Raw genomic sequence first — 12,271 nt, 5'->3', positions numbered from 1 at the left:
AACAGACAAGCAAATATAGTAAAACAAAATTTAAAAATTAAAAAGTGATGTAAATTAAAAACGTAATATTCAGAGAAGGACAGGAATAGGATAACAGAAGTGGAGGGATAGAAAGGAGACGTGAAAAGTTAAAAAATAAGAATGCTTAAAATTTTATATAGATATATAGAGGTAGTACGGCTATTAAGGAATTTAAGTCTAAGAGGTTTTGAATTCAGTAATAAATTTCTGGATTAAGTGTGTATACAATGGGGGATAAGGTCTAATAATAGACTACAGGTATATCTGAGAATGAGAAGAACAGCGATTAAATCATGCAAAGAAGAACGAAAGAGAAGAAAAAGTGAAAAGAATGAAAAAGAAAGGAAAAAAGGGTCAAAAGGTCAGTAGAGCTAAACAAAAATGAAAAATAAGCACACACATAAAAAAATTAGAAGAGGAAGAAAAAAGTTAATAGAAAACAATTTTTTAAGTTAAATATTAAAAATTAAAATTTTTCTTAATAGAGACCCAGAAACACAAAAAATTTTTTAAAAGGTTGGACAAACTTGATTGCATGCAATTGCAGAGCTTCTGCCTGGCAAAGGACATAGCTAACAAGATCACTATAAAGCCCACGGATTGGGAGAAGTTCTTCACTAGCCAAAAAACAGCCAAGGGTCTCATATCTAAAATATACTTGGAACTCAAAAAATGTGACAGAAAACAATCACCATCGGCAATATTTACTATGCTATCATTTCTTGGACAATATGAATATTGAATTGAGAGTGTAAGAGAATGGAGAGATTTTACCCACCTTTTTGTTATTGCTGAAAGACTTTTAGAAATTTTGACTCATTTCCTTCCTCACTGTGTGTGTCTTTGGGCCATGCACTTACTGTCTTTAATTACAATTTTTCCCAACACTACAATGGTAATAACATTAGCATTATAGCAAATGTTATCTTAAGAATTAAGAGAATAAAACTTGTGAAACACTTAACATAAACCTATGAATGAGCTTTGAGTTTAGCCAGCATTCTTTTTTAAATACTAAATAGAATGTGATAAGTAGTACAGAAAACATTACATGTAGTGTGAACAACCATAAGTAATATCTATTGACGATGCTCTGCTTCCAAGGAAGCCAGGTGGATAACTTCTCATGCTGTAAATCAAACTGGTTATCTTATGTCGTGATAGTGTAAAAATATCAGAGACAGAACGATGAAGGAAGGTTGTAGACTGAGGTGAAATCCATATGAAAATGTGCAAAACTGATAAAACATAAAAGTATCTGAGCAGCATGTTGTGTTTTACATCATTTAAGTTACATCGCAAAGATAAGGAAGACCTAGAAGAATAAATTGTCTTTTTGATATTCTATCATAGGTCCTTAGAAGGATGAACACTTTCCTCACTCTTGTAGAGGCATCATCAGATGAGGGAACTATATATTTTGTTTGCTTCCTTACATTCATTCTTCAGTTTGAAATCGGAACTACATGAGACTGAAAGAAACCAAGTGAAATTAGTCATGCAGGCTTTGGAAAGAACAAAGTAAAATAAATAAGATATATATAGCCTTGTAAAAGGTCTAACTAAATTGAGTTATATAGTCTCAAGCGTTAACAGAAAATGATTTAAGCAATATCATGTTATTAAAAAATTAAAAATGTTAGGAGCTGCTTAATTTATTTCCTTTCTACTACCTTGATTTAATTATTGATTTTCTATAGAGAGATTAAAGATGAGATTAACAAGAAACTTGATTAAAAATGGGCAAAAGTTCTGAATAAACATGTTTTCCAAAAAGCCATGAAAATCGCCTGTGGATTTACAAATTTGTATGCTGGCTTAATGCTTTGTGAGCAGAAGTCATTAGAGAAATGCAATTCAAAATTACTATGATACTACTTCTTAACTGTTATAACTCATCAAAAATATCCCAGGAACCAGGTGTGGTGGTAAAGGCTCATAATTCCAAGTGATTGGAGGTTGGAGTAAAAGGATTTGAGTCTAAGGCCAGTGTTGGGTACTGCACACAATAAAAACCTGCCCTTTAAACAAACTCAAAAGGTAATAATGTTGGCTGGCGACACTGTGGAGAAAAGGAAATTTTCTCCACTCTTGGTCAAAATACAGGTTAGTGTTCTCATTGTAGAAAGTAGTATGCAGTTTTCTAATGACATTCAAAGTTGAAATATCATCTGACCCACCAATCATGTGATCATTTCTCTCTGGGTAACTCATAATTATATCTGTAGTTCATTGTTATTCACATTATTCAAAACAACAGCCAAGATATAAATCGAAGTCCAGTGTTCACCTACAAACTAATAAAGAAACTGTGGTACATTCACAAATATCTTTCTTTTTCTGTTGATCCCAAAGTAATTTTTTATTGTTTTCTTGTTTCCATGTGATTAAACTCTAAATTAGAAATCCAGATATATAATTTAATTTAACCAATACTATTTATTGAGTATAAGGAACTTCTACTCTCTGCATTATTCACACTAAGATCACCAAATATGATGAGTCTGAAATAATTAGTCTCTTTTTGACCTATGTTAATATCCTTTACAATGTGAGTGAAATGTTTAAAAAGTAGTATTTGTTTTAGCTTAATTGCTCTGAAGAGACAATAAATGATATTATCAATGCTTAAAAATGATTTGATTTAAAATTTAGAATTCAGGAAATGGTTTTGACTACTCTGGTTACTGGAGCCTTCACTACAACCTCATGAGACAATTTATATTGATGAAGCAAAAATCTGACGTTAGACATTTATGAATAAAAAATCATCATTCTGAATATGTAGAGCTACATATAAAACATAGAATATTTAGCTTCTAAATACCTGAATATGCTAGTACATTTAATTGCAAGGTAAGTACTTGTTCTGAAAGCAGATAAAATTGCACTTATTTTGAAATGTAAACCTAAGTATTTATTTGAATAAAAGACAATGTTTAAAATATCACTCATTCAGGAAACAAGATGTACAGTTAGTTGTTTTTCATGGCAATTATGTTCTCTAAACTTACTACAAATACTGGATTAATAAACCTAATTCATTGCATTGTAGGGAAATAGCAATTCCGTTTCTTAAAACTCATGACAATAACTTTTTCTCAAACAATTGCTAAGTAACTGTTTTATATTTTTTGTCATGGAATCTTATTCGAAAAATTTTTATTCATCAAGTTAAATAATTGGCAAACAATATAAATTACGCATGGACAAAGTTTATTTAACACGAGTTTTTTTTTTTTCAGAAGACAGATCATAGCTCTCTTAATGAACACTAGAAGGCAGTGTGTTCTTTATTAAGTTTTAGTTATTTTGTTAATAGATATTAATTGTCAGAAGTGACAATTCCATAATATATTTAATGTATTTGATTATACTCCCTCTATTTCCCTCTCATTACTCCTTCCTCCAAAGATCTTCTGTTTTTCACATAAATTACATCTTTATATATGCGCATATAAACTAATTTGGAACATTTAAGCTAAACTGCAAGTTAATTCAAGATGTACAGTGAATTACTAGAATGAATAAAAACGGGAATATTTTTGTTAACTTTTGAATTGAGCTATCATTATTATTATGGTTAGGGTTAGGATTCCAGACAGAATTAGAATTAAGATTAGAGAAATAGAAAATTTAGGTTCATCACAGGATGACCCATTGCAACAATAATACTCACAAGACACTATGTTGAAAATGAAGTTTACACCATGAGGAGGGAGGGGTATGAGAAGTGCGGAGGGACGGGATAGTGGGAGAACAAGAAATAAGTGGGTAACAATGCTCAACAAGAAACGTACTCCTTACCTTACACATATAACTAATCCCTTTTTAAAGCATCTTTTCAACAAAATTAAAATTTTTAAAAATAATGAAAAATAAAACCTGACAGGAAATAGAAAAACACTTAAGAATTTATGTTCAAAATGCAAGTAAAATTTAGACTTACTGCTAAGCAAGAGTTAGGATATATATGAAAAAGTTGCTTGCTATTAACATGATGATTTGGTTATACGTAGGTTTAGGATTAGGCAAGGTGTGCCAGTTAGAGCGGGGTTAGGATGAGGAAAACATGTAAGACATTGTGTAAAACTGCCACATATTTTAAGAAGAATGAATGGCAAGAATGAATGAAAACCAGTCTCTGTTACTTTAAAAATTCAGATATAATTTGGTTTAAAGTGTGAGATACTTTTTTGTTCCGGTTAGGTTTAGGGAAGGATAAGCTTTAAGGTAAATTTTAGTTTTACAATAAGAAGTAGAAGTCAAAAAAAAATGTGCGATTGAATAGAATCTAGACAATTTTCCTTACATTAACCATTTGGTGTTAAATCAGAATGTGATTTGGATTAGGTTTCTGGTTAACCGGAGTTGAGAATAGAGTAAAGAAATGGGTTAAACTAGTGGCTCATGCCTATTATCCTAGCTACTCAGGAAGCTGTTTTCTGAGGATAGCAGTTCAAAGGTAGCCCAGGTAGGAAAGTCCATGTGACTTTTATCTCATATTAACCACCATGAAACACAAAAGCGGTGCTGTGGCTCAATTGGTAAAACGCACACCTTGAGCTAAAGAACTCAGGGATCATGCTCTGGCCCAGAGTGCAAGCCCCACGACCAACAAAAAGAAAAAAAAAAAAAAGAAATGTTAAATATTAAGTAAAGCTGAAACTTTTTTTAGGAATTCTAGGAATTCAGGAAAAGCTGGGATAATGGAAATAAAATGTATTTCATAAAATCAGGATTTGAGATCAATGGGTATAATGATTCCTGTTATGGAACAAAATACTTTCAGAGTTAAGAGTGAAAAATCTGTAGGGTTTACAGAAATCCTGAAATTTATTTCAAGGATTACCAGTGGAATTTCAGTTAGGATTGCACAAAACGAGCATTTTTCATAAATTTTACAATTGGGATACGATTAGTGTCAACGTTATGGTTAGGATTCCAGGCATGGTTAGGCTTAGAGTGAAGGAAGAAAAAGAATGAGGGTCAAAATGAAGGTAAATTTTAATATAAGCCTGGTAAGAATTAGAATGAATGTAAACTAGAATATTGCTATTAATATTAGAATCTACTTACAATTAGGCTGATGGTTATTCTCAATATTCCAGTTAAGAAAGATTAAGTTTAGGGTTAGAAAATGACTAAGATATTGGAAAAATTGAAACCTATGTTTGGAAGTGTGAGTGAAAACTAGTGTATTTGTGTTAGTGTTAGTATTATCATATAATTCAGATTAAGATTAGGGTCAATATTTTCTTCTGATTATATTTACTGTTATGAATAAGAAAGCTTTTAGTATAAAATTGTGTTCAGTAACAAGTAGAAGCAAATATATGAGGCTGAATATTAACTATAACATTATTATTATATTTAATTCTCAGTGATCATTTTTGTAGTGGTTAATGAGAGTTTTCCAGCCAGGTTTAGGTTGAGAGTTAGCATTAAGTAATGGAATAGATGGCAAGTAAATCTGAAAGTTTTCAGATACAGTGGTTCAGGAAAAGGTAGAATCAATGGAAACTACAGTATTTTTCCTGGTAAGAGAATGTGAGGACAAGTAATATAATGGCTCATGTTAGGGAACAAAATAATTTTCGAGGTAGAGTCAGAAAATCTGTGGGAATTAGGGCAAACTGAAACTCATTTCCATAGTGAAAACTGAAGTATTCATTAGAGTGATTAAAAACTAGAGTATTTTTCTTAAACATTAGAATTGGATTATCATTAGGATGAAAGTTAGGATTTAGTTCCAGCTAGGTTTAGTGTAAACATTAGGGGAATGGAAAATTTAGGGTCAAACAAAGTAAATCTTCGAATAACATGTAGAGTTATAATTGGGATGAATGTGAAATAGAAAACTGCTAATAATATTAAGATTAGAGTATGATTAGGATGAGGGTTAGGGTTAGGGTTACAATAAATACAAGATAATGAGTGAAATGACAAACTATCTTTAGAAAGATAAGTTGAATTGAAGTTAAGATGAATAAAAACTAATGTATTTGTGTGGCTTTTAAACTCCAAAGGCCATTAGTTCTAGGTTTAGGTTTACTTTCCTAATTCAGTTTAGGATTAGGGTTAGGGAATGGTAAGCTTTAAGGTAAAACTGAGTTTCTACTAACACTTTCAAGTAAAGTAAGTACGAAATTTAACAGAAACTACAGAGTTTCCCTAATTTTCCTATTCAGGGTTCAATAGGGTTAAACTTAGAGTTAGGTTTCTAGTAAGGTTTAGATATATAGTTAGGGTTTGGAAGTAGAGTAGATTTTATGTAAACTCACAGCTTCCTTTTTGGATATACAGGAGTTCAGTAAAAGTTAAGATCAATGGAAACTATGGTATTTTTCATGATATGAGGATTTGAGGTTAATGATTCCTAATATGGAACAAGTTATATTTCAGAGTCCAAGTTAGGGAATCTGTAGGATTTGGATCAAATTGCTAATCATTTCAAATACAATGGGTATCTGTAAGGATGCATCTAAACTCGAGTAATTTCCATTAATTTTAGGATTGGGTTACTATTATCATCAAGGTTACTCTTATGGTTCTGACCAGGATTAGAGTTAAGATTAGGGAAATGAGCCAGGAGCTGGTGGCTCACACCTGTAATCCTAGCTACTCAGGAGGCTGAGATCTGAGGATCGCGGTTCAAAGCCAGCCAGGGCAGGAGAGAACGTGAAACTCCTATCTCCAAAAAACTACCAGAAAACCGGAAGTGGCGCTGTAGCTCAAGTGTTAGAGCGCTCGCCTTGAACTGAAGAGCTGAGGGACAGTGCCCAGGCCCAGAGTTCAAGCCCCAAGGCCGACCAAAAAAAGAAAAAAAAAAAAGATTAGGGAAATGGAAGGTTGAGAACTTGAGTGACTTACTTCATTTTTGTACATATACGCACTATTCTAAGGCTTTAACTCAAGGCTTGGGTTCTGTTCCTCAGCTTTACGCTGTAGGGTACAAGCTACGAATCCACTTCCAGCTTTCTTTGGCAGTGAATTGGAATCACACAGACTTTCCTATCCAAGCTGATACTGAACTGAGATCCCCAGATCTCTGCCTTCTGATTAAAGTTAGAATTAAAGGCATGAGCTACCAGTGCCCAGGAAAGTGTTTGATTTTATTGATTGTTTTTACTTATGTTCAAGATCAATACTTGAATTCAATATCTGAGAGCTTTGGTCCCGTGGTAGCCAATGTCACTTGAGCCATATCTCCTAAAATGATTATTTTAAATAGCTGGAAATCATTAAATTTTCTTCAGATGATAGGCATCATTACTGTTGTTCTAATACTCATCGTAACAAAAAAAGATTTATAGACACTAGAGATGATCTGAGCACATTCTCATGCTTTGCTAATAATTGCATAACATTTTAGGGACATGATTTTTAATCATTATTTTGAGTTATCATTAAATAAAGCAGTTAATGCGTACAGTATACTTTGATCAGTGCCAACACTTTCAATATTTTCATCCATCCCTCCTCTATGAATATCTTCCTTCACCTTTCTTAATTTTGTAGGAAATTTACTGGATTCCTCTCTGCACTTCCTCCAATTCCTCTTGTTCATTCTACCTTTTCTCCCTTCACCTCTCTTTTGACTATCTACTTCCTTATTATCCATCAACTCTACTCCTAGGCATTTACCTGAAAATTTACAGACCAGGATATAGTTAAAGTTTCAGCACAACCATGCTTACAGAATCATCCCAGATACCCCTCAAGTGAGAAATGAATGAAGACAATGTAATACACACACACACACACACACACACACACACACACACACACACACACACACACACACACTGGGAATTCTACTTACCCATCAGAAAGAATATTGAACCATTTGTATCTCTCATCTCTCATTTCTCTCATTTCTTCTGCCTGGTATCCCATTGTCGTCTTACTGTGCCTGTAATGCAGTAACTGACCCATGCAAATTGATGTAAAAGATTTTCAAGGTTATTGGCTAGCCATAGATTCCTGAATATGAGTTCTTTGCTCCTTCTCTTTGTCTATTCATGCCTTTGAGTAGTGATTGTGCAGTTTCATTTGTACCATTTGCTACACAGAAAAGAGATGAACTACTTGGACATATATTTACATACATGTATATACATACATACATGGATATATGCATTTTATGTTTTCAAGAATTTGGAGCTAACAAAATCACATGCATTTTCCTTCCTTTTCAATTCTTTCAAAGCCTAAATAACTTTGTCTCTTTTGAATACCTAATTCTAAAGAGAATGTCACCATCTCTGATGTCAGTGGCCTTGAAAATAGGTGTTCAAATAAGACAAACTTATTTAGGCTTTTTGGTGGAAGAGAGGGGTTCTATCCAGGAGTTCTCTGCTTGCTAGACAGGACTTTGCTTGTATAGCACCAAGCAACTCAACCACTGTTGCCATACTTTTAGTCCATATTATTTGCTTGAGGTCTTGAACTTTTTGCACAGGTGTGATTTTAGATTGACTGAGACTTTATTACCTATGTCTTCCAGATAAGTAGCTAGGATTTCAGATGTGAATCACGATGGCCAGCTCATTTGTTGAGATGGGAGATGGCTGTCTTGGCAATTATTTCTGTGGCCTGGCCTCAGACCATGATCATTGTCATTTCTTCTTCCCAATCAGTTGGGATTACAGAATTGGACTACTATACTTGGTGTACATGACACCTTCCTTTTTTTAAAGAGGTTTTTATTTGTAAAACTACTGTATAGAGGGATTATAGTTACTTGAGCAATGTAATGAGTGCATTTTCTATCAAGCATTGTTACCTCCCCTCTGTTTGTCCCCTACGACCCTTCCCTCCCACCTCCACAACTTCAATCTGCCTCTCCCCTCTTCCCTGCTTCCCTGCTTAAATTGTAATCCTGTTTTCTCACAAGAGTCTCTTATGCATGTCATTGTTACAATGATTTGGCTTGTATCCCTATTTAAACATTTTGTTTTTTCCCTTCTCCTCCCCAATCTAGACAAATGTGTATACAAGATGCGGGGCACAGACATCAAATACAGTGAAAACAGGGGTTATACTGTGGGGGAGGAACATACAAAGAAACAAAAAAAATCACATGGTTGATTATAAACCCTATCTTGGGGTTCATTTCACTTCACATCATCTTATCTGGTCATATATACATAGCTTTTGAACTTTTATCCTTGTCCCAGGCATACACTAGTTATTGCAAATAAGGAAACCATAGGACCTATGTTTCTTTGGGTTGGATTACTTCATGTAATATAACTTTTTCCAAGACTCCACTTAGAGCTCCTATGACCCAGCAATCCCACTTTGGGTCATTTACCAAATGATCACAAACAAAACCATACTAAGCTACCAGCACAACAATGTTTATTGCAACATTATTTAACATAGCTCATATATGGGACCAACCCAGGGGCCCCTCAGTAGATGAGCTGATCAAGAAAATGTGGTATATATACACAATAGAATCCTATCCCTCATTAGAAAGAATGGCATAGCTCCATTTGTTATGAAATGGAAAGACTTGGAAAAATTATATTAAGTGAAATAAGCCAGGCCCAAAGAAACATACGTCCCATGGTTTCCCTTATTTGGAATAACTAGTACATGTCTGAGGCAAGTAGAAAACGTCATATAAGTTGATGTGAGGCAAAATGAACCCCAAGATAAGGCTTCAAACGTCTTTTTTTTTCCTTTTGTTTGTTTCTAACATATTTATAAGAAGATTTTTTTTGTTGCTTTGTATGGCCTTCACCCATGGTATAACCCCTGTTTTCACTATATTTGATGTTGGTATAATTTGTGAAGGGGAAGGGAAAACCAAATTGTTTAAATAGGGATATAGGTGGACCCATTGCTACAATGAGATGTTCAAGACATTATGTCAAAAAGAACTTTACTACTTTAGCTTGGGGTGGGGGAACACGGGGTGGGGGGAGATGGAAAGGGATGGGAAGGGGAAACAAAGGAGAAGGTAATTCTTGATAAGAAATTTACTCATTACATTACCCATGTAATTGCAAACCTTCTGTACGGTATTTTCCTAATAAAAAAAAGAGAAAATGTGATATATATGTATATTTATGTATATATATGTATATATATGTGCGTGTGTGCATATATATAATGGAATTCTATGCCTCTGTCAGAAAAATGACATAGCCCATTTGTAAGGAAATGGAACGATGTGAAAAAACTTATATTAAGTGAAATATGCCAGGCCCAAATAAACATAGGTGCCTTGTTTCCTTTACTTGTAGTAACTAGTACATGGTACCATATGACCATATAAGATGATGTTAATTGAAATGAACCCCAAGATAGGGACACTACTGATTTTTTATTCCATGAGATTCTTATCTCTATATAATCCCCAAAATAAAGTTGGAAGGGGAGCTGCGGTTCATGTATAGAACACCACCCATTAGGGAAAAAGCTTAAGTGAGAAGGTAAGATCCGGAGTTTAAACCACAATATCAGCACTCAAAATAGTTGATTTCTTTTCCTTGAGGTTTTTATTAAATTGCTCAGAAAATAATCAACATTGAATTTATGTTTAACATTAATATTAAAATCTAGTTATATTTATTGATGTTATTCTTTGTTTTCCTAAATTTTACTTACACGTTAATATCCAGTAATGGAAAGAGGTGACTATTGTTTCACAAGTTTTTATGGCAGTTGAATATGTGGATGATAGATGCATAAAAGGAATTTGGACTGAAAATAAATATGTGCAAGCTTTTTCCTAAAGAAATTATAGTTGAAGAAGCTGTGGGCATGTATGAAATAAACTAAAGAAACAGCAAGGGAAGATATGGTATGATTCTGGAAAACACACAATTTTGAAAGAAAAAAAAACAAGTAAAATATGTAGCTTTTAGTAAAAACTTTGTAACACACACATTTTATTCCTTATTTCTACTGTAAGGCATTTCAGTAAAGTTTATTTTACAAAGTTAAACATGATTGACAATTAATATTAACAGGCTCCTGTGTCAGGTAAGCAATTATTCTAGCCAGTTGCCAGGGGTTCATGCTTATAATCCTAGCTACTCAGAGGGCTGAGATCTCTAGATCCTAGTTCAAAGCCAAGTTGAAGAGGAAAGTTGGTGAGACTTTTCTGTTCAATTAACCATGAGATAAGTGGAAGCCTCACTGTGGCTCAAAGTGCAAGCACTAGCCTTGAGAAATAAATTTCAGAGACAGCACCTAGGCCCAGAGATTTAGCTCTCTGAAATTATTCTTAAAATACTCGTTCTCAGGATTCCTTTAACTTGTCTAGAAGAATGTTTTAAACTTAGGGATTTTTTATTTCATGTTATCATCATTGATTTTTAGGATGTGCAGAGAAAAATTATTTATAGTCAGAACTGGTTTGTATTGCTTTGTATTACTTATTCCCTCTACAGCAGAGATCAGCTGGAAAGCAGATGGCCAAATCCTGGTGTTTGGCAATGAAGATACATATGTGTTCTTTGAGCAAAGAAGCAAACTTATGAAATAGTAGCCTTTATATATAACACCTTAATAGTAACAATAAAATTAATGTTATTACTATTATCATTTTTTTGTCATTTGTGGTGTTTGAACTCTGGGTCTGGGCATTGTCCCTCAGCTGTTCAGCTGAAGTCTAGCATTCTACCACTTGAGCAACAGTGCCACTTCACATTTTCTGAACCTTTGATTGGAGATAAGGGTCTCACAGACTTTCCTCCCTGGACTGGCTTTGAACAGAGACTCTCAATTCTCAGACTCTTTAGTAGCTAGGATTACAGGTGTGAGCCACTGGCCCCGGGCAGTAAAATTATTTTGAAAAAGAAAAAAACCCACAATTGTGTCCTTAAAAACTTACAATCTAGAAAGTGTATCTGTAATGTTAGTTCTGTCAAGTCACCATAGGCAGCAATCATTTTTATTTTTTATTTTTTTTTACTTATTTTATTTTTTTTTATTTTTTTATATTTTTATTTTTATTTTTTAAATTTAATTTTATTTTATTTGTGAACATACTGTACAGAGGGGTTACAATTACATGGGCAGGATAATGCGTACATTTCTTACCAAGCATTGCAGCCTCCTCCTTTGGTTTACCCTTCACATCCCTTCCCAGCCTCCCCCCCCCAATCCCAATCTTCTCCTTCTCCCCCTTTCCCCCTCCCCCCTGCACCGACGTTGTAAAGCTCGTTTTGGACATGTCAACTTGTACTTCTCATTGTTGCAACAGGTCCACCTGTATCCTTAAACAACT

This window comes from Dipodomys spectabilis, unplaced genomic scaffold (genome assembly GCF_019054845.1).
Source record: "Dipodomys spectabilis isolate Male_0828 unplaced genomic scaffold, ASM1905484v1 ptg000405l, whole genome shotgun sequence".
NCBI classification, from domain to species: domain Eukaryota; kingdom Metazoa; phylum Chordata; class Mammalia; order Rodentia; family Heteromyidae; genus Dipodomys; species Dipodomys spectabilis.
This window is presented reverse-complemented; position numbering follows the sequence as displayed.